The sequence below is a fragment of the Ranitomeya imitator genome, chromosome 1 (genome assembly GCF_032444005.1).
Source record: "Ranitomeya imitator isolate aRanImi1 chromosome 1, aRanImi1.pri, whole genome shotgun sequence".
In the NCBI taxonomy this organism is placed as follows: Eukaryota; Metazoa; Chordata; class Amphibia; order Anura; family Dendrobatidae; genus Ranitomeya; species Ranitomeya imitator.
This window is the reverse complement of record NC_091282.1, coordinates 584,655,210-584,677,891: the sequence shown is the minus strand read 5'-3', so window position 1 is coordinate 584,677,891 and position 22,682 is coordinate 584,655,210.

The window sequence follows — 22,682 nt, the reverse complement described above, 5'->3', positions numbered from 1 at the left end:
AGGGTATAGGGTGTAGGGTATAGAGTGTAGGGTGTAGATTGTAGGGTATAGAGTGTAGGGTATAGAGTGTAGGGTATAGAGTGTAGGGTATAGCGTGTAGGGTATAGAGTGTAGGGTATAGAGTGTAGGGTATAAAGTGTAGAGTGTAGGGTATAGAGTGTAGGGTATAGAGTGTAGGGTATAGAGTGTAAAGTGTAGAGTGTAGGGTGTAGAGTGTAGGGTATAGAGTGTAGGTTATAGAGTGTAGGGTATAGAGTGTAGGTTATAAAGTGTAGAGAGTAGGGTATAGAGTGTAGGGTATAGAGTGTAGGGTATAAAGTGTAGAGTGTAGGGTATAGAGTGTAGGGTATAGAGTGTAGGGTATAGAGTGTGAAGTGTAGGGTATAGAGTGTAGGGTATAGAGTGTAGGGTATAGAGTGTAGGGTATAGAGTGTAGGGTATAAAGTGTAGAGTGTAGGTTATAGAGTGTAGGGTATAGAGTGTAGGGTATAGTGTGTAGAGTGTAGGGTATAGAGTGTAGGGTATAGAGTGTATGGTATAGAGTGTAGGGTATAGAGTGTAGAGTGTAGGGTATAGAGTGTAGGGTATACTGTGTAGAGTGTAGGGTATAGAGTGTAAGGTATAGAGGGTAGGGTATAGAGTGTATGGTGTAGAGTGTAGGGTATAGAGTGTAGGGTATAAAGTGTAGAGTGTAGGGTATAGAGTGTAGAGTATAGAGTGTAGGGTATACTGTGTAGAGTGTAGGGTATAGAGTGTAAGGTATAGAGGGTAGGGTACAGAGTGTATGGTGTAGAGTGTAGGGTATAAAGTGTAGGGTATAGAGTGTAGTGTATAAAGTGTAGAGTGTAGGGTATAGAGTGTAGGGTATAGAGTGTATGGTATAGAGTGTAGGGTATAGAGTGTAGAGTTTAAGGTATAGAGTGTAGGGTATACTGTGTAGAGTGTAGGGTATAGAGTGTAAGGTATAGAGGGTAGGGTATAGAGTGTATGGTGTAGAGTGTAGGGTATAGAGTGTAGGGTATAGAGTGTAGGGTATAAAGTGTAGAGTCTAGGGTATAGAGTGTAGGGTATAGAGTGTAGGGTATACTGTGTAGAGTGTAGGGTATAGAGTGTAAGGTATAGAGGGTAGGGTATAGAGTGTATGGTGTAGAGTGTAGGGTATAGAGTGTAGGGTATAGAGTGTAGGGTATAGAGTGTAGAGTGTAGGGTATAGAGTGTAGGGTATAGAGTGTAAGGTGTAGAGTGTAGGGTATCGAGTGTAGGGTATAGGGTGTAGGGTATAGAGTGTAGGGTGTAGATTGTAGGGTATAGAGTGTAGGGTATAGAGTGTAGGGTATAGAGTGTAGGGTATAGCGTGTAGGGTATAGAGTGTAGGGTATAGAGTGTAGGGTATAAAGTGTAGAGTGTAGGGTATAGAGTGTAGGGTATAGAGTGTAGGGTATAGAGTGTAAAGTGTAGAGTGTAGGGTGTAGAGTGTAGGGTATAGAGTGTAGGGTATAGAGTGTAGGGTATAGAGTGTAGGTTATAAAGTGTAGAGAGTAGGGTATAGAGTGTAGGGTATAGAGTGTAGGGTATAGAGTGTAGAGTGTAGTGTAAAGAGTGTAGGGTATAGAGTGTATGGTATAGAGTGTAGGGTATAGAGTGTAGAGGGTAGGGTATAGAGTGTAGGGTATAATGTGTAGAGTGTAGTGTATAGAGTGTAGGGTATAGAGTGTATGGTATAGAGTGTAGGGAATAGAGTGTAGAGTGTAGGGTATAGAATGTATGGTATAGAGTGTAGGGTATAGAGTGTAGAGTGTAGGGTATAGAGTGTAGGGTATAGAGTGTAGGGTATAGAGTGTAGAGTGTAGGGTATAGAGTGTAGAGTGTAGGGATTAGAGTGTAGGGTATAGAGTGTGGGGTATAGAGTGTAGAATGTACAGTATAGAGTGTAGGGTATAGAGTATAGAGTGTAGGGTATAGAGTGTAGGGTATAGAGTGTAAAGTGTAGAGTGTAGGATATAGAGTGTAGAGTGTAGGGTATAGAGTGTAGGGCATAGAGTGTATGGAATAGAGTGTAGGGTATAGAGTTTAGAGTGTAGGGTATAGAGTGTGAGGTATAGAGCGTAGGGTGTAGGGTATAGAGTGTAGGGTATAGAGTGTAAGGTATAAAGTGAAGGGTGTAGAGTGTAGGGGATAGATTGTAGGGTATAGAGTGTAGGGTATAGAGGGTAGGGTATAGAGTGTATGATGTAGAGTGTAGAGTGTAGGGTATATAGTGTAGGGTATAGAGTGTAGGGTATAGAGTGCATGGTATAGAGTGTAGGGTATAGAGTGTAAGGTATAAAGTGTAGGGTGTAGAGTGTAGGGTATAGAGTGTAGGGTATAGAGTGTAGAGTGTAGGGTATAGAGTGTAGGGTTTAGAGAGTAGGGTATAGAGTGCAGAGTGTGGGGTAGAGAGTGTAGAGTGTAGGGTATAGAGTGTAGGTTATAGAGTGTAGGGTATAGAGTGTAGGTTATAGAGTGTAAGGTATAGAGTGTAGAGTTTTGGGTGTAGAGTGTAGGGTATAGAGTGTATGTTATAGAGTGTAGGGTATAGAGTGCAGAGTGTAGGGTATAGTGTGTAGGGTATAGAGTGTAGGGTATAGAGTGTATGGTATAGAGTGTAGGGTATAGAGTGTAGAGTGTAGGGTATAGAGTGTAGGGTATAGAGTGTAGGGTTTAGATTGTAGGGTATAGAGTGTAGAGTATAGGGTATAGAGTGTAGGGTATAGAGTGTATGGTATAGAGTGTAGAGTGTAGGGTATAGAGTGTATAGTGTAGGGTATAGAGTGTATGGTATAGAGTGTAGGGAATAGAGTGTAGAGTGTAGAGTATATAGTGTATGGTATAGAGTGTAGGGTATAGAGTGTAGAGTGTAGGGTATAGAGTGTAGGGTATAGAGTGTAGGATATAGAGTGTAGAGTGTAGGGTATAGAGTGTATGGTATAGAGTGTAGGGTATAGAGTGTAGAGGGTAGGGTATAGAGTGTAGGGTATAATGTGTAGAGTGTAGTATATAGAGTGTAGGGTATAGAGTGTATGGTATAGAGTGTAGGGAATAGAGTGTAGAGTGTAGGGTATAGAATGTATGGTATAGAGTGTAGGGTATAGAGTGTAGAGTGTAGGGTATAGAGTGTAGGGTATAGAGTGTAGGGTATAGAGTGTAGAGTGTAGGGTATAGAGTGTAGAGTGTAGGGATTAGAGTGTAGGGTACAGAGTGTGGGGTATAGAGTGTAGAATGTACAGTATAGAGTGTAGGGTATAGAGTATAGAGTGTAGGGTATAGAGTGTAGGGTATAGAGTGTAAAGTGTAGAGTGTAGGGTATAGAGTGTAGAGTGTAGGGTATAGAGTGTAGGGCATAGAGTGTATGGAATAGAGTGTAGGGTATAGAGTTTAGAGTGTAGGGTATAAAGTGTGAGGTATAGAGCGTAGGGTGTAGGGTATAGAGTGTAGGGTATAGAGTGTAAGGTATAAAGTGAAGGGTGTAGAGTGTAGGGGATAGATTGTAGGGTATAGAGTGTAGGGTATAGAGGGTAGGGTATAGAGTGTATGATGTAGAGTGTAGAGTGTTGGGTATATAGTGTAGGGTATTGAGTGTAGGGTATAGAGTGCATGGTATAGAGTGTAGGGTATAGAGTGTAAGGTATAAAGTGTAGGGTGTAGAGTGTAGGGTATAGAGTGTAGGGTATAGAGTGTAGGGTATAGAGTGTAGGGTATAGAGTGTAGGGTATAGAGTGTAGAGTGTCGGGTATAGAGTGTAAGGTATAGAGTGTAGGGTTTAGAGAGTAGGGTATAGAGTGTAGAGTGTAGGGTATAGAGTGTAGAGTGTAGGGTATAGAGTGTAGGGTATAGAGTGTAGAGTGTAGGGTATAGAGTGTAGGGTTTAGAGAGTAGGGTATAGAGTGCAGAGTGTGGGGTAGAGAGTGTAGAGTGTAGGGTATAGAGTGTAGGTTATAGAGTGTAGGGTATAGAGTGTAGGTTATAGAGTGTAAGGTATAGAGTGTAGAGTTTTGGGTGTAGAGTGTAGGGTATAGAGTGTATGTTATAGAGTGTAGGGTATAGAGTGCAGAGTGTAGGGTATAGTGTGTAGGGTATAGAGTGTAGGGTATAGAGTGTATGGTATAGAGTGTAGGGTATAGAGTGTAGAGTGTAGGGTATAGAGTGTAGGGTATAGAGTGTAGGGTTTAGATTGTAGGGTATAGAGTGTAGAGTATAGGGTATAGAGTCTAGGGTATAGAGTGTATGGTATAGAGTGTAGAGTGTAGGGTATAGAGTGTATAGTGTAGGGTATAGAGTGTATGGTATAGAGTGTAGGGAATAGAGTGTAGAGTGTAGGGTATAGAGTGTAGGGTATAGAGTGTAGGGTATAGAGTGTAGAGTGTAGAGTATATAGTGTATGGTATAGAGTGTAGGGTATAGAGTGTAGAGTGTAGGGTATAGAGTGTAGGGTATAGAGTGTAGGATATAGAGTGTAGAGTGTAGGGTATAGAGTGTAGGGTATATAGTGTAGGGTATAGAGTGTAGGATGTAGAGTGTAGGGTATAGAGTGCAAGGTATAGAGTGTAGTGTATAGAGTGTATGTTATAGAGTGTAGGGTATAGAGTGTAGAGTGTAGGGTATAGAGTAGGGTATAGAGTGTAGGGTATAGATTGTAGGGTATAGAGTGTAGAGTGTAGGGTATAGAGTGTAGGGTATAGAATGTATGGTATAGAGTGTAGAGTGTAGGGTATAGACTGTAGGGTATAGAGTGTATGGTATAGAGTGTATGGTATAGAGTGTAGGGTATAGAGTGTAGAGTGTAGGGTATAGAGAGTAGGGTATAGAGAGTAGGGTATACAGTGTAGGGTATAGATTGTAGGGTATAGAGTGTAGAGTGTAGGGTATAGGGTGTAAGGTATAGAGTGTATGTTATAGAGCGTAGAGTGTAGGGTATAGAGTGTATAGTGTAGGGTATTGAGTGTAGGGTATAGAGTGTATGGTATAGAGTGTAGGGAATAGAGTGTAGAGTGTAGGGTATGGAGTGTATGGTATAGAGTGCAGGGTATAGAGTGTAGAGTGTAGGGTATAGAGTGTAGGGTATAGAGTGTAGGGTATAGAGTGTAAGGTATAGAGTGTAGAGTGTAGGGTATAGAGTGTAGGGTATAGAGTGTAGGGTATAGAGTGTAGAGTGTAGGGATTAGAGTGTAGGGTATAGAGTGTAGGGTATAGAGTGTAGAATGTCCGGTATAGAGTGTAGGGTATAGAGTATAGAGTGTAGGGTATAGAGTGTAGGGTATAGAGTGTAAAGTGTAGAGTGTAGGGTATAGAGTGTAGAGTGTAGGGTATAGAGTGTAGGGTATAGAGTGTATGGAATAGAGTGTAGGGTATAGAGTGTAGAGTGTAAGGTATAGAGTGTAGGGTATAGAGCGTAGGGTGTAGGGTATAGAGTGTAGGGTATAGAGTGTAGGGTATAGAGTGTAGAGTGTAGGGTATAGAGTGTATGGTATAGAGTGTAGGGTGTAGAGTGTTGGGTATAGAGTGTATGGTATACAGTTTAGAGTGTAGAGTGTAGGGTATAGAGTGTAGGGTATAGAGTGTATGGTATAGAGTGTAGGGTATAGAGTGTAGAGTGTAGGGTATAGAGTGTAGGGTATAGAGTGTAGGTTATAGAGTGTAGGGTATAGATTGTAGGGTAAAGAGTGTAGAGTGTAGGGTATAGAGTGTAGGGTATAGAGTGTATGGTATAGAGTGTAGGGTATAGAGTGTAGGGTGTAGAGTGTAAAGTATAGAGTGTAGGGTATAGAGTGTAGGGTATAGAGTGTAGAGTGCAGGGATTAGAGTGTAGGGTATAGAGTGTAGGGTATAGAGTGTAGAATGTAGGGTATAGAGTGTAGGGTATAGAGTGTTGGGGATAGAGTGTAGGGTATAGAGTGTAGGGTATACAGTGTAGAGTGTAGGGTATAGAGTGTAGGGTATAAAATGTAAGCTATAAAGTGTAGGGTGTAGAGTGTAGGGTATAGAGTGTAGGGTATAGAGTGTAGGGTATAGAGTGTATGGAATAGAGTGTAGGGTATAGAGTGTAGAGTGTAGGGTATAGAGTGTAGGGTATAGAGCGTAGGGTGTAGGGTATAGAGTGTAGCGTATAGAGTGTAGGGTGTAGAGTGTAGGGTATAGAGTGTATGGTATACAGTTAAAGTGTAGAGTGTAGGGTATAGAGTGTAGGGTATAGAGTGTAGAGTGTAGGGTATAGAGTGTAGGGTATAGAGTGTAGGGTATAGAGTGTATGGTATAGAGTGTAGGGTATAGAGTGTAGAGTGTAGGGTATAGAGTGTAGGGTATAGAGTGTAGGATATAGAGTGTATGGTATAGAGTGTAGGTTATAGAGTGTAGAGTGTAGGGTATAGAGTGTAGGGTATAGAGTGTAGAATGTCCGGTATAGAGTGTAGGGTATAGAGTATAGAGTGTAGGGTATAGAGTGTAGGGTATAGAGTGTAAAGTGTAGAGTGTAGGGTATAGAGTGTAGAGTGTAGGGTATAGAGTGTAGGGTATAGAGTGTATGGAATAGAGTGTAGGGTATAGAGTGTAAAGTGTAGAGTGTATGGTATAGAGTGTAGAGTGTAGGGTATAGAGTGTAGGGTATAGAGTGTAGGGTATAGATTGTAGGGTATAGAGTGTAGAGTGTAGGGTATAGAGTGTAGGGTATAGAGGGTATGTTATAGAGTGTAGAGTGTAGGGTATAGAGGGTATGGTATAGAGTGTAGAGTGTAGGGTATAGAGTTTATAGTGTTGGGTATAGAGTGTAGGGTATAGAGTGTATTGTATAGAGTGTAGGGAATAGAGTGTAGAGTGTATGGTATAGAGTGTAGGGTATAGAGTGTAGGGTATAGAGTGTAGGGTATAGAGTGTAGGGTATAGAGTGTAGGGTGTAGAGTGTAGGGTATAGAGTGTAGGGTATAGAGTGTAGAGTGTAGGGATTAGAGTGTAGGGTATAGAGTGTAGGGTATAGAGTGTAGAATGTACGGTATAGAGTGTAGGGTATAGAGTATAGAGTGTAGGGTATAGAGTGTAAAGTGCAGAGTGTAGGGTATAGAGTGTAGAGTGTAGGGTATAGAGTGTAGGGTATAGAGTCTATGGAATAGAGTGTAGGGTATAGAGTGTAGAGTGTAGGGTATAGAGTGTAGGGTATAGAGTGTAGGGTGTAGGGTATAGAGTGTAGGGTATAGAGTGTAGGGTATAGAGTGTAGAGTGTAGGGTATAGAGTGTATGGTATAGAGTGTAGGGTGTAGAGTGTAGGGTATAGAGTGTAGAGTGTAGGGTATAGAGTGTAGAGTGTAGGGTATAGAGTGTAGGGTATAGAGTGTAGAGTGTAGGGTATAGAAAGTAGGGTATAGGGTGTAAAGTGTATGGTATAGAGTGTAGGGGATAGAGTGTATGGTATAGAGTGTATGGTATAGAGTGTAGGGTAGAGAGTGTAGGGTATAGAGTGTAGAGTGTAGGGTATATAGTGTAGGGTGTAGAGTGTAGGGTATAGAGTGTAGGGTATAGAGTGTAGAGTGTATGGTATAGAGTGTAGGGGATAGAGTGTATGGTATAGAGTGTATGGTATAGAGTGTATGGTATAGATTGTAGGGTATAGAGTGTAGGGTATAGAGTGTAGAGTGTAGGGTATAGAGTGTAGGGTATAGAGTGTAGGGTATAGAGTGTAGGGTGTAGAGTGTAGGGTATAGAGTGTATGGTATAGGGTGTAGGGTATAGAGTGTAGGGTGTAGAGTGTAGGGTATAGAGTGTAGGGTATAGAGTGTAGTGTATAGAGTGTAGGGTATAGCGTGTAGGGTATAGAGTGAAGGGTATAGAGTGTAGGGTATAGAGTGTAGGGTATAAAGTGCAGAGTGTAGGGTATAGAGTGTAGGGTATAGAGTGTAAAGTGTAGGGTGTAGAGTGTAGAGTGTAGGGTATAGAGTGGAGGGTATAGAGTGGAGGGTATAGAGTGGAGGGTATAGAGTGTAGGGTATAGAGTGTAGGGTATAAAGTGTAGAGTGTAGGGTATAGAGTGTAGGGTATAGAGTGTAGGGTATAGAGTGTAGGGTATAGAGTGTAGAGTGTAGGGTATAGAGTGTAGGGTATAGAGTGTAGGGTATAGAGTGTAGGGTATAGAGTGTAGGGTATAGAGTGTAGGGTATAAAGTGTAGAGTGTAGGTTATAGAGTGTAGGGTATAGAGTGTAGGGTATAGTGTGTAGAGTGTAGAGTGTAGGGTATAGAGTGTAGGGTATAGAGTGTATGGTATAGAGTGTAGGGTATAGAGTGTAGAGTGTAGGGTATAGAGTGTAGGGTATACTGTGTAGAGTGTAGGGTATAGAGTGTAAGGTATAGAGGGTAGGGTACAGAGTGTATGGTGTAGAGTGTAGGGTATAGAGTGTAGGGTATAGAGTGTAGTGTATAAAGTGTAGAGTGTAGGGTATAGAGTGTATGGTATAGAGTGTAGGGTATAGAGTGTAGAGTGTAAGGTATAGAGTGTAGGGTATACTGTGTAGAGTGTAGGGTATAGAGTGTAAGGTATAGAGGGTAGGGTATAGAGTGTATGGTGTAGAGTGTAGGGTATAGAGTGTAGGGTATAGAGTGTAGGGTATAAAGTGTAGAGTGTAGGGTATAGAGTGTAGGGTATAGAGTGTAGGGTATACTGTGTAGAGTGTAGGGTATAGAGTGTAAGGTATAGAGGGTAGGGTATAGAGTGTATGGTGTAGAGTGTAGGGTATAGAGTGTAGGGTATAGAGTGTAGGGTATAGAGTGTAGAGTGTAGGGTATAGAGTGTAGGGTATAGAGTGTAAGGTGTAGAGTGTAGGGTATCGAGTGTAGGGTATAGGGTGTAGGATGTAGATTGTAGGGTATAGAGTGTAGGGTATAGAGTGTAGGGTATAGCGTGTAGGGTATAGAGTGTAGGGTATAGAGTGTAGGGTATAGAGTGTAGAGTGTAGGGTATAGAGTGTAGGGTATAGAGTGTAGGGTATAGAGTGTAAAGTGTAGAGTGTAGGGTGTAGAGTGTAGGGTATAGAGTGTAGGGTATAGAGTGTAGGGTATAGAGTGTAGGTTATAAAGTGTAGAGAGTAGGGTATAGAGTGTAGGGTATAGAGTGTAGGGTATAGAGTGTAGAGTGTAGTGTATAGAGTGTAGGGTATAGAGTGTATGGTATAGAGTGTAGGGTATAGAGTGTAGAGGGTAGGGTATAGAGTGTAGGGTATAATGTGTAGAGTGTAGTGTATAGAGTGTAGGGTATAGAGTGTATGGTATAGAGTGTAGGGAATAGAGTGTAGAGTGTAGGGTATAGAATGTATGGTATAGAGTGTAGGGTATAGAGTGTAGAGTGTAGGGTATAGAGTGTGGGGTATAGAGTGTAGGGTATAGAGTGTAGAGTGTAGGGTATAGAGTGTAGAGTGTAGGGATTAGAGTGTAGGGTATAGAGTGTGGGGTATAGAGTGTAGAATGTACGGTATAGAGTGTAGGGTATAGAGTATAGAGTGTAGGGTATAGAGTGTAGGGTATAGAGTGTAAAGTGTAGAGTGTAGGGTATAGAATGTAGAGTGTAGGGTATAGAGTGTAGGGCATAGAGTGTATGGAATAGAGTGTAGGGTATAGAGTTTAGAGTGTAGGGTATAGAGTGTGAGGTATAGAGCGTAGGGTGTAGGGTATAGAGTGTAGGGTATAGAGTGTAAGGTATAAAGTGAAGGGTGTAGAGTGTAGGGGATAGATTGTAGGGTATAGAGTGTAGGGTATAGAGGGTAGGGTATAGAGTGTATGATGTAGAGTGTAGAGTGTAGGGTATAGAGTGTAGGGTATAGAGTGTAGGGTATAGAGTGCATGGTATAGAGTGTAGGGTATAGAGTGTAAGGTATAAAGTGTAGGGTGTAGAGTGTAGGGTATAGAGTGTAGGGTATAGAGTGTAGGGTATAGAGTGTAGGGTATAGAGTGTAGGGTATAGAGTGTAGAGTGTAGGGTATAGAGTGTAAGGTATAGAGTGTAGGGTTTAGAGAGTAGGGTATAGAGTGTAGAGTGTAGGGTATAGAGTGTAGAGTGTAGGGTATAGAGTGTAGGGTATAGAGTGTAGAGTGTAGGGTATAGAGTGTAGGGTTTAGAGAGTAGGGTATAGAGTGCAGAGTGTGGGGTAGAGAGTGTAGAGTGTAGGGTATAGAGTGTAGGTTATAGAGTGTAGGGTATAGAGTGTAGAGTTTTGGGTGTAGAGTGTAGGGTATAGAGTGTATGTTATAGAGTGTAGGGTATAGAGTGCAGAGTGTAGGGTATAGTGTGTAGGGTATAGAGTGTAGGGTATAGAGTGTATGGTATAGAGTGTAGGGTATACAGTGTAGAGTGTAGGGTATAGAGTGTAGGGTATAGAGTGTAGGGTTTAGATTGTAGGGTATAGAGTGTAGAGTATAGGGTATAGAGTGTAGGGTATAGAGTGTATGGTATAGAGTGTAGAGTGTAGGGTATAGAGTGTATAGTGTAGGGTATAGAGTGTATGGTATAGAGTGTAGGGAATAGAGTGTAGAGTGTAGAGTATATAGTGTATGGTATAGAGTGTAGGGTATAGAGTGTAGAGTGTAGGGTATAGAGTGTAGGGTATAGAGTGTAGGATATAGAGTGTAGAGTGTAGGGTATAGAGTGTAGGGTATAGAGTGTAGGGTATAGAGTGTAGGATGTAGAGTGTAGGGTATAGAGTGCAAGGTATAGAGTGTAGTGTATAGAGTGTATGTTATAGAGTGTAGGATATAGAGTGTAGAGTGTAGGGTATAGAGTAGGGTATAGAGTGTAGGGTATAGATTGTAGGGTATAGAGTGTAGAGTGTAGGGTATAGAGTGTAGGGTATAGAATGTATGGTATAGAGTGTAGAGTGTAGGGTATAGACTGTAGGGTATAGAGTGTATGGTATAGAGTGTATGGTATAGAGTGTAGGGTATAGAGTGTAGAGTGTAAGGTATAGAGAGTAGGGTATAGAGAGTAGGGTATACAGTGTAGGGTATAGATTGTAGGGTATAGAGTGTAGAGTGTAGGGTATAGGGTGTAAGGTATAGAGTGTATGTTATAGATCGTAGAGTGTAGGGTATAGAGTGTATAGTGTAGGGTATTGAGTGTAGGGTATAGAGTGTATGGTATAGAGTGTAGGGAATAGAGTGTAGAGTGTAGGGTATGGAGTGTATGGTATAGAGTGCAGGGTATAGAGTGTAGAGTGTAGGGTATAGAGTGTAGGGTATAGAGTGTAGGGTATAGAGTGTAGAGTGTAGGGTATAGAGTGTAGGGTATAGAGTGTAGGGTATAGAGTGTAGAGTGTAGGGATTAGAGTGTAGGGTATAGAGTGTAGGGTATAGAGTGTAGAATGTCCGGTATAGAGTGTAGGGTATAGAGTATAGAGTGTAGGGTATAGAGTGTAGGGTATAGAGTGTAAAGTGTAGAGTGTAGGGTATAGAGTGTAGAGTGTAGGGTATAGAGTGTAGGGTATAGAGTGTATGGAATAGAGTGTAGGGTATAGAGTGTAGAGTGTAAGGTATAGAGTGTAGGGTATAGAGCGTAGGGTGTAGGGTATAGAGTGTAGGGTATAGAGTGTAGGGTATAGAGTGTAGAGTGTAGGGTATAGAGTGTATGGTATAGAGTGTAGGGTGTAGAGTGTTGGGTATAGAGTGTATGATATACAGTTTAGAGTGTAGAGTGTAGGGTATAGAGTGTAGGGTATAGAGTGTATGGTATAGAGTGTAGTGTATAGAGTGTAGAGTGTAGGGTATAGAGTGTAGGGTATAGAGTGTAGGATATAGAGTGTATGGTATAGAGTGTAGGGTATAGAGTGTAGAGTGTAGGGTATAGAGTGTAGGGTATAGAGTGTAGGGTATAGAGTGTAAGGTATAGATTGTAGGGTATAGAGTGTATAGCGTAGAGTATAGAGTGTAGGGTATAGAGTGTATGTTGTAGAGTGTAGGGTATAGAGTGTATAGTGTAGGGTATAGAGTGTAGGGTATAGAGTGTATAGTATAGATTGTAGGGTTTAGAGTGTAGGGTATAGAGTGTAGAGTGTGGGGTATAGAGTGTATGGTATAGAGTGTATGGTATAGAGTGTATGGTGTAGAGTGTATGGTATAGAGTGTAGGGTATAGAGTGTATGGTATAGAGTGTAGGGTATAGAGTGTAGAGTGTAGGGTATAGAGTGTAGGGTATAGAGTGTAGGGTATAGAGTGTAGGGTAAAGATTGTAGGGTATAGAGTGTAGAGTGTAGGGTATAGAGTGTAGGGTATAGAGTGTATGGTATAGAGTGTAGAGTGTAGGGTATAGAGTGTATAGTGTAGGGTATAGAGTGTAGGGTATAGAGTGTATGGTATAGAGTGTAGGGAATAGATTGTAGAGTGTATGGTATAGAGTGTAGGGTATAGAGTGTAGAGTGTAGGGTATAGAGTGTAGGGTATAGAGTGTAGGGTGTAGAGTGTAGGGTATAGAGTGTAGGGTATAGAGTGTAGGGTATAGAGTGTAGAGTGTAGGGATTAGAGTGTAGGGTATAGAGTGTAGGGTATAGAGTGTAGAATGTACGGTATAGAGTGTAGGGTATAGAGTATAGAGTGTAGGGTATAGAGTGTAAAGTGTAGAGTGTAGGGTATAGAGTGTAGAGTGTAGGGTATAGAGTGTAGGGTATAGAGTGTATGGAATAGAGTGTAGGGTATAGAGTGTAGAGTGTAGGGTATAGAGTGTAGGGTATAGAGCGTAGGGTGTAGGGTATAGAGTGTAGGGTAAAGAGTGTAGGGTATAGAGTGTAGAGTGTAGGGTATAGAGTGTATGGTATAGAGTGTAGGGTGTAGAGTGTAGGGTATAGAGTGTAGAGTGTAGGGTATAGAGTGTATGGTATAGAGTGTAGGGTATAGAGTGTAGAGTGTAGGGTATAGAGTGTAGGGTATAGAGTGTAGGGTATAGAGTGTAGGGTAAAGATTGTAGGGTATAGAGTGTAGAGTGTAGGGTATAGAGTGTAGGGTATAGAGTGTATGGTATAGAGTGTAGAGTGTAGGGTATAGAGTGTATAGTGTAGGGTATAGAGTGTAGGGTATAGAGTGTATGGTATAGAGTGTAGGGAATAGATTGTAGAGTGTATGGTATAGAGTGTAGGGTATAGAGTGTAGAGTGTAGGGTATAGAGTGTAGGGTATAGAGTGTAGGGTGTAGAGTGTAGGGTATAGAGTGTAGGGTATAGAGTGTAGGGTATAGAGTGTAGAGTGTAGGGATTAGAGTGTAGGGTATAGAGTGTAGGGTATAGAGTGTAGAATGTACGGTATAGAGTGTAGGGTATAGAGTATAGAGTGTAGGGTATAGAGTGTAAAGTGTAGAGTGTAGGGTATAGAGTGTAGAGTGTAGGGTATAGAGTGTAGGGTATAGAGTGTATGGAATAGAGTGTAGGGTATAGAGTGTAGAGTGTAGGGTATAGAGTGTAGGGTATAGAGCGTAGGGTGTAGGGTATAGAGGAGTGTAGGGTAAAGAGTGTAGGGTATAGAGTGTAGAGTGTAGGGTATAGAGTGTATGGTATAGAGTGTAGGGTGTAGAGTGTAGGGTATAGAGTGTAGAGTGTAGGGTATAGAGTGTAGGGTATAGAGTGTAGAGTGTAGGGTATAGAAAGTAGGGTATAGAGTTTAAAGTGTATGGTATAGAGTGTAGGGGACAGAGTGTATGGTATAGAGTGTATGGTATAGAGTGTATGGTAGAGAGTGTAGGGTATAGAGTGTAGAGTGTAGGGTATATAGTGTAGGGTGTAGAGTGTAGGGTATAGAGTGTAGGGTATAGAGTGTAGAGTGTATGGTATAGAGTGTAGGGGATAGAGTGTATGGTATAGAGTGTATGGTATAGAGTTTATGGTATAGATTGTAGGGTATAGAGTGTAGGGTATAGAGTGTAGAGTGTAGGGTATAGAGTGTAGAGTGTAGGGTATAGAGTGTAGGGTATAGAGTGTAGGGTGTAGAGTGTAGGGTATAGAGTGTAGGGTATAGTTTGTAGGGTATAGAGTGTAGGGTGTAGAGTTTAGGGTATAGAGTGTAGGGTATAGAGTGTAGGGTATAGAGTGTAGGGTATAGCGTGTAGGGTATAGAGTGTAGGGTATAGAGTGTAGGGTATAAAGTGTAGAGTGTAGGGTATAGAGTGTAGGGTATAGAGTGTAAAGTGTAGAGTGTAGGGTGTAGAGTGTAGAGTGTAGGGTATAGAGTGGAGGGTATAGAGTGTAGGGTATAGAATGTAGGGTATAAAGTGTAGAGTGTAGGGTATAGAGTGTAGGGTATAGAGTGTAGGTTATAGAGTGTAGAGTGTAGGGTATAGAGTGTAGGGTATAGAGTGTAGGGTATAGAGTGTAGGGTATAAAGTGTAGAGTGTAGGGTATAGAGTGTAGGGTATAGAGTGTAGGGTATAGAGTGTAGGGTATAGAGTGTAGAGTGTAGGGTATAGAGTGTAGGGTATAGAGTGTAGGGTATAGAGTGTAGGGTATAGAGTGTAGGGTATAGAGTGTAGGGTAAAGTGTAGAGTGTAGGGTATAGAGTGTAGGGTATAGAGTGTAGGGTATAGAGTGTAGAGTGTAGGGTATAGAGTGTAGGGTATAGAGTGTATGGTATAGAGTGTAGGGTATAGAGTGTAGAGTGTAGGGTATAGAGTGTAGGGTATACTGTGTAGAGTGTAGGGTATAGAGTGTAAGGTATAGAGGGTAGGGTATAGAGTGTATGTTGTAGAGTGTAGGGTATAGAGTGTAGGGTATAGAGTGTAGGGTAGAGAGTGTAGGGTATAGAGTGTAGAGTGTAGGGTATAGAGTGTAGAGTGTAGGGTATAGAGTGTAGGGTATAGAGTGTAGAGTGTAGGGTATAGAAAGTAGGGTATAGAGTTTAAAGTGTATGGTATAGAGTGTAGGAGACAGAGTGTATGGTATAGAGTGTATGGTATAGAGTGTAGGGTAGAGAGTGTAGGGTATAGAGTGTAGAGTGTAGGGTATATAATGTAGGGTGTAGAGTGTAGGGTATAGAGTGTAGGGTATAGAGTGTAGAGTGTATGGTATAGAGTGTAGGGGATAGAGTGTATGGTATAGAGTGTATGGTATAGAGTGTATGGTATAGATTGTAGGATATAGAGTGTAGGGTATAGAGTGTAGAGTGTAGGGTATAGAGTGTAGAGTGTAGGGTATAGAGTGTAGGTTATAGAGTGTAGGGTATAGAGTGTAGGGTGTAGAGTGTAGGGTATAAAGTGTAGGGTATAGGGTGTAGGGTATAGAGTGTAGGGTGTAGAGTGTAGGGTATAGAGTGTAGGGTATAGAGTGTAGGGTATAGAGTGTAGGGTATAGCGTGTAGGGTATAGAGTGTAGGGTATAGAGTGTAGGGTATAGAGTGTAGGGTATAAAGTGTAGAGTGTAGGGTATAGAGTGTAGGGTATAGAGTGTAGAGTGTAGGGTATAGAGTGTAGGGTATAGAGTGTAGAGTGTAGGGTATAGAAAGTAGGGTATAGAGTTTAAAGTGTATGGTATAGAGTGTAGGGGACAGAGTGCATGGTATAGAGTGTAGGGTATAGAGTGTAGAGTGTAGGGTATATAGTGTAGGGTGTAGAGTGTAGGGTATAGAGTGTAGGGTATAGAGTGTAGAGTGTATGGTATAGAGTGTAGGGGATAGAGTGTATGGTATAGAGTGTATGGTATAGAGTGTATGGTATAGATTGTAGGGTATAGAGTGTAGGATATAGAGTGTAGAGTGTAGGGTATAGAGTGTAGAGTGTAGGGTATAGAGTGTAGGGTATAGAGTGTAGGGTATAGAGTGTAGGGTGTAGAGTGTAGGGTATAGAGTGTAGGGTATAGGGTGTAGGGTATAGAGTGTAGGGTGTAGAGTGTAGGGTATAGAGTGTAGGGTATAGAGTGTAGGGTATAGAGTGTAGGGTATAGCGTGTAGGGTATAGAGTGTAGGGTATAGAGTGTAGGGTATAGAGTGTAGGGTATAAAGTGTAGAGTGTAGGGTATAGAGTGTAGGGTATAGAGTGTAAAGTGTAGAGTGTAGGGTGTAGAGTGTATTGTGTAGGGTATAGAGTGGAGGGTATAGAGTGAAGGGTATAGAATGTAGGGTATAAAGTGTAGAGTGTAGGGTATGGAGTGTAGGGCATAGAGTGTAGGTTATAGAGTGTAGAGTGTAGGGTATAGAGTGTAGGGTATAGAGTGTAGGGTATAGAGTGTAGGGTATAGAGTGTAGGGTATAGCGTGTAGGGTATAGAGTGTAGGGTATAGAGTGTACGGTATAGAGTGTAGGGTATAAAGTGTAGAGTGTAGGGTATAGAGTGTAGGGTATAGAGTGTAAAGTGTAGAGTGTAGGGTGTAGAGTGTAGAGTGTAGGGTATAGAGTGGAGGGTATAGAGTGAAGGGTATAGAATGTAGGGTATAAAGTGTAGAGTGTAGGGTATAGAGTGTAGGGCATAGAGTGTAGGTTATAGAGTGTAGAGTGTAGGGTATAGAGTGTAGGGTATAGAGTGTAGGGTATAGAGTGTAGGGTATAGAGTGTAGGGTATAAAGTGTAGAGTGTAGGGTATAGAGTGTAGGGTATAGAGTGTAGGGTATAGAGTGTAGGGTATAGAGTGTAGAGTGTAGGGTATAGAGTGTAGGGTATAGAGTGTAGGGTATAGAGTGTAGGGTATAGAGTGTAGGGTATAGAGTGTAGGGTATAAAGTGTAGAGTGTAGGGTATAGAGTGTAGGGTATAGAGTGTAGGGTATAGAGTGTAGAGTGTAGGGTATAGAGTGTAGGGTATAGAGTGTATGGTATAGAGTGTAGGGTATAGAGTGTAGAGTGTAGGGTATAGAGTGTAGGGTATACTGTGTAGAGTGTAGGGTATAGAGTGTAAGGTATAGAGGGTAGGGTATAGAGTGTATGTTGTAGAGTGTAGGGTATAGAGTGTAGGGTATAGAGTGTAGGGTATAGGGTGTAAAGTGTATGGTATAGAGTGTAGGGGATAGAGTGTATGGTATAGAGTGTATGGTATAGAGTGTAGGGTAGAGAGTGTAGGGTATAGAGTGTAGAGTGTAGGGTATATAGTGTAGGGTGTTGAGTGTAGGGTATAGAGTGTAGGGTATAGAGTGTAGAGTGTATGGTATAGAGTGTAGGGGATAGAGTGTATGGTATAGAGTGTATGGTATAGATTGTAGGGTATAGAGTGTATGGTATAGAGTGTAGAGTGTAGGGTATAGAGTGTAGGGTATAGAGTGTAGGGTATAGAGTGTAGGGTGTAGAGTGTAGGGTATAGAGTGTAGGGTATAGGGTGTAGGGTATAGAGTGTAGGGTGTAGAGTGTAGGGTATAGAGTGTAGGGTATAGAGTGTAGTGTATAGAGTGTAGGGTATAGCGTGTAGGGTATAGAGCGAAGGGTATAGAGTGTAGGGTATAGAGTGTAGGGTATAAAGTGCAGAGTGTAGGGTATAGAGTGTAGGGTATAGAGTGTAAAGTGTAGGGTGTAGAGTGTAGAGTGTAGGGTATAGAGTGGAGGGTATAGAGTGGAGGGTATAAAGTGTAGAGTGTAGGTTATAGAGTGTAGGGTATAGAGTGTAGGGTATAGTGTGTAGAGTGTAGAGTGTAGGGTATAGAGTGTAGGGTATAGAGTGTATGGTATAGAGTGTAGGGTATAGAGTGTAGAGTGTAGGGTATAGAGTTTAGGGTATACTGTGTAGAGTGTAGGGTATAGAGTGTAAGGTATAGAGGGTAGGGTATAGAGTGTATGGTGTAGAGTGTAGGGTATAGAGTGTAGGGTATAAAGTGTAGAGTGTAGGGTATAGAGTGTAGGGTATAGAGTGTAGGGTATACTGTGTAGAGTGTAGGGTATAGAGTGTAAGGTATAGAGGGTAGGGTACAGAGTGTATGGTGTAGAGTGTAGGGTATAGAGTGTAGGGTATAGAGTGTAGTGTATAAAGTGTAGAGTGTAGGGTATAGAGTGTAGGGTATAGAGTGTATGGTATAGAGTGTAGGGTATAGAGTGTAGAGTGTAAGGTATAGAGTGTAGGGTATACTGTGTAGAGTGTAGGGTATAGAGTGTAAGGTATAGAGGGTAGGGTATAGAGTGTATGGTGTAGAGTGTAGGGTATAGAGTGTAGGGTATAGAGTGTAGGGTATAAAGTGTAGAGTGTAGGGTATAGAGTGTAGGGTATAGAGTGTAGGGTATACTGTGTAGAGTGTAGGGTATAGAGTGTAAGGTATAGAGGGTAGGGTATAGAGTGTATTGTGTAGAGTGTAGGGTATAGAGTGTAGGGTATAGAGTGTAGGGTATAGAGTGTAGAGTGTAGGGTATAGAGTGTAGGGTATAGAGTGTAGGGTATAGAGTGTAAAGTGTAGAGTGTAGGGTGTAGAGTGTAGGGTACAGAGTGTAGGGTATAGAGTGTAGGGTATAGAGTGTAGGTTATAAAGTGTAGAGAGTAGGGTATAGAGTGTAGGGTATAGAGTGTAGGGTATAAAGTGTAGAGTGTAGGGTATAGAGTGTAGGGTATAGAGTGTAGGGTATAGAGTGTAGGGTATAGAGTGTAGAGTGTAGGGTATAGAGTGTAGGGTATAGAGTGTAGGGTATAGAGTGTAGGGTATAGAGTGTAGGGTATAAAGTGTAGAGTGTAGGTTATAGAGTGTAGGGTATAGAGTGTAGGGTATAGTGTGTAGAGTGTAGAGTGTAGGGTATAGAGTGTAGGGTATAGAGTGTATGGTATAGAGTGTAGGGTATAGAGTGTAGAGTGTAGGGTATAGAGTGTAGGGTATACTGTGTAGAGTGTAGGGTATAGAGTGTAAGGTATAGAGGGTAGGGTATAGAGTGTATGGTGTAGAGTGTAGGGTATAGAGTGTAGGGTATAAAGTGTAGAGTGTAGGGTATAGAGTGTAGAGTATAGAGTGTAGGGTATACTGTGTAGAGTGTAGGGTATAGAGTGTAAGGTATAGAGGGTAGGGTACAGAGTGTATGGTGTAGAGTGTAGGGTATAGAGTGTAGGGTATAGAGTGTAGTGTATAAAGTGTAGAGTGTAGGGTATAGAGTGTAGGGTATAGAGTGTATGGTATAGAGTGTAGGGTATAGAGTGTAGAGTGTAAGGTATAGAGTGTAGGGTATACTGTGTAGAGTGTAGGGTATAGAGTGTAAGGTATAGAGGGTAGGGTATAGAGTGTATGGTGTAGAGTGTAGGGTATAGAGTGTAAGGTATAGAGGGTAGGGTATAGAGTGTATGTTGTAGAGTGTAGGGTAAAGAGTGTAGGGTATAGAGTGTATGGTATAGGGTGTAAAGTGTATGGTATAGAGTGTAGGGGATAGAGTGTATGGCATAGAGTGTATGGTATAGAGTGTAGGGTAGAGAGTGTAGGGTATAGAGTGTAGAGTGTAGGGTATATAGTGTAGGGTGTAGAGTGTAGGGTATAGAGTGTAGGGTATAGAGTGTAGAGTGTATGGTATAGAGTGTAGGGGATAGAGTGTATGGTATAGAGTGTATGGTATAGATTGTAGGGTATAGAGTGTAGGGTATAGAGTGTAGAGTGTAGGGTATAGAGTGTAGGGTATAGAGTGTAGGGTATAGAGTGTAGGGTGTAGAGTGTAGGGTATAGAGTGTAGGGTATAGGGTGTAGGGTATAGAGTGTAGGGTGTAGAGTGTAGGGTATAGAGTGTAGGGTATAGAGTGTAGTGTATAGAGTGTAGGGTATAGCGTGTAGGGTATAGAGTGAAGGGTATAGAGTGTAGGGTATAGAGTGTAGGGTATAAAGTGCAGAGTGTAGGGTATAGAGTGTAGGGTATAGAGTGTAAAGTGTAGGGTGTAGAGTTTAGGGTATAGAGTGGAGGGTATAGAGTGGAGGGTATAGAGTGTAGGGTATAGAGTGTAGGGTATAGAGTGTAGGGTATAAAGTGTAGAGTGTAGGGTATAGAGTGTAGGGTATAGAGTGTAGGGTATAGAGTGTAGGGTATAGAGTGTAGGGTATAGAGTGTAGGGTATAGAGTGTAGGGTATAGAGTGTAGGGTATAGAGTGTAGGGTATAAAGTGTAGAGTGTAGGTTATAGAGTGTAGGGTATAGAGTGTAGGGTATAGTGTGTAGAGTGTAGAGTGTAGGGTATAGAGTGTAGGGTATAGAGTGTACGGTGTAGAGTGTAGGGTATAGAGTGTAGAGTGTAGGGTATAGAGTGTAGGGTATACTGTGTAGAGTGTAGGGTATAGAGTGTAAGGTATAGAGGGTAGGGTATAGAGTGTATGGTGTAGAGTGTAGGGTATAGAGTGTAGGGTATAAAGTGTAGAGTGTAGGGTATAGAGTGTAGGGTATAGAGTGTAGGGTATACTGTGTAGAGTGTAGGGTATAGAGTGTAAGGTATAGAGGGTAGGGTACAGAGTGTATGGTGTAGAGTGTAGGGTATAGAGTGTAGGGTATAGAGTGTAGTGTATAAAGTGTAGAGTGTAGGGTATAGAGTGTAGGGTATAGAGTGTATGGTATAGAGTGTAGGGTATAGAGTGTAGAGTGTAAGGTATAGAGTGTAGGGTATACTGTGTAGAGTGTAGGGTATAGAGTGTAAGGTATAGAGGGTAGGGTATAGAGTGTATGGTGTAGAGTGTAGGGTATAGAGTGTAGGGTATAGAGTGTAGGGTATAAAGTGTAGAGTGTAGGGTATAGAGTGTAGGGTATAGAGTGTAGGGTATACTGTGTAGAGTGTAGGGTATAGAGTGTAAGGTATAGAGGGTAGGGTATAGAGTGTATTGTGTAGAGTGTAGGGTATAGAGTGTAGGGTATAGAGTGTAGGGTATAGAGTGTAGAGTGTAGGGTATAGAGTGTAGGGTATAGAGTGTAGGGTATAGAGTGTAAAGTGTAGAGTGTAGGGTGTAGAGTGTAGGGTACAGAGTGTAGGGTATAGAGTGTAGGGTATAGAGTGTAGGTTATAAAGTGTAGAGAGTAGGGTATAGAGTGTAGGGTATAGAGTGTAGGGTATAAAGTGTAGAGTGTAGGGTATAGAGTGTAGGGTATAGAGTGTAGGGTATAGAGTGTAGGGTATAGAGTGTAGAGTGTAGGGTATAGAGTGTAGGGTATAGAGTGTAGGGTATAGAGTGTAGGGTATAGAGTGTAGGGTATAAAGTGTAGAGTGTAGGTTATAGAGTGTAGGGTATAGAGTGTAGGGTATAGTGTGTAGAGTGTAGAGTGTAGGGTATAGAGTGTAGGGTATAGAGTGTATGGTATAGAGTGTAGGGTATAGAGTGTAGAGTGTAGGGTATAGAGTGTAGGGTATACTGTGTAGAGTGTAGGGTATAGAGTGTAAGGTATAGAGGGTAGGGTATAGAGTGTATGGTGTAGAGTGTAGGGTATAGAGTGTAGGGTATAAAGTGTAGAGTGTAGGGTATAGAGTGTAGAGTATAGAGTGTAGGGTATACTGTGTAGAGTGTAGGGTATAGAGTGTAAGGTATAGAGGGTAGGGTACAGAGTGTATGGTGTAGAGTGTAGGGTATAGAGTGTAGGGTATAGAGTGTAGTGTATAAAGTGTAGAGTGTAGGGTATAGAGTGTAGGGTATAGAGTGTATGGTATAGAGTGTAGGGTATAGAGTGTAGAGTGTAAGGTATAGAGTGTAGGGTATACTGTGTAGAGTGTAGGGTATAGAGTGTAAGGTATAGAGGGTAGGGTATAGAGTGTATGGTGTAGAGTGTAGGGTATAGAGTGTAAGGTATAGAGGGTAGGGTATAGAGTGTATGTTGTAGAGTGTAGGGTAAAGAGTGTAGGGTATAGAGTGTATGGTATAGGGTGTAAAGTGTATGGTATAGAGTGTAGGGGATAGAGTGTATGGCATAGAGTGTATGGTATAGAGTGTAGGGTAGAGAGTGTAGGGTATAGAGTGTAGAGTGTAGGGTATATAGTGTAGGGTGTAGAGTGTAGGGTATAGAGTGTAGGGTATAGAGTGTAGAGTGTATGGTATAGAGTGTAGGGGATAGAGTGTATGGTATAGAGTGTATGGTATAGATTGTAGGGTATAGAGTGTAGGGTATAGAGTGTAGAGTGTAGGGTATAGAGTGTAGGGTATAGAGTGTAGGGTATAGAGTGTAGGGTGTAGAGTGTAGGGTATAGAGTGTAGGGTATAGGGTGTAGGGTATAGAGTGTAGGGTGTAGAGTGTAGGGTATAGAGTGTAGGGTATAGAGTGTAGTGTATAGAGTGTAGGGTATAGCGTGTAGGGTATAGAGTGAAGGGTATAGAGTGTAGGGTATAGAGTGTAGGGTATAAAGTGCAGAGTGTAGGGTATAGAGTGTAGGGTATAGAGTGTAAAGTGTAGGGTGTAGAGTTTAGGGTATAGAGTGGAGGGTATAGAGTGTAGGGTATAGAGTGTAGGGTATAGAGTGTAGGGTATAAAGTGTAGAGTGTAGGGTATAGAGTGTAGGGTATAGAGTGTAGGGTATAGAGTGTAGGGTATAGAGTGTAGGGTATAGAGTGTAGGGTATAGAGTGTAGGGTATAGAGTGTAGGGTATAGAGTGTAGGGTATAAAGTGTAGAGTGTAGGTTATAGAGTGTAGGGTATAGAGTGTAGGGTATAGTGTGTAGAGTGTAGAGTGTAGGGTATAGAGTGTAGGGTATAGAGTGTACGGTGTAGAGTGTAGGGTATAGAGTGTAGAGTGTAGGGTATAGAGTGTAGGGTATACTGTGTAGAGTGTAGGGTATAGAGTGTAAGGTATAGAGGGTAGGGTATAGAGTG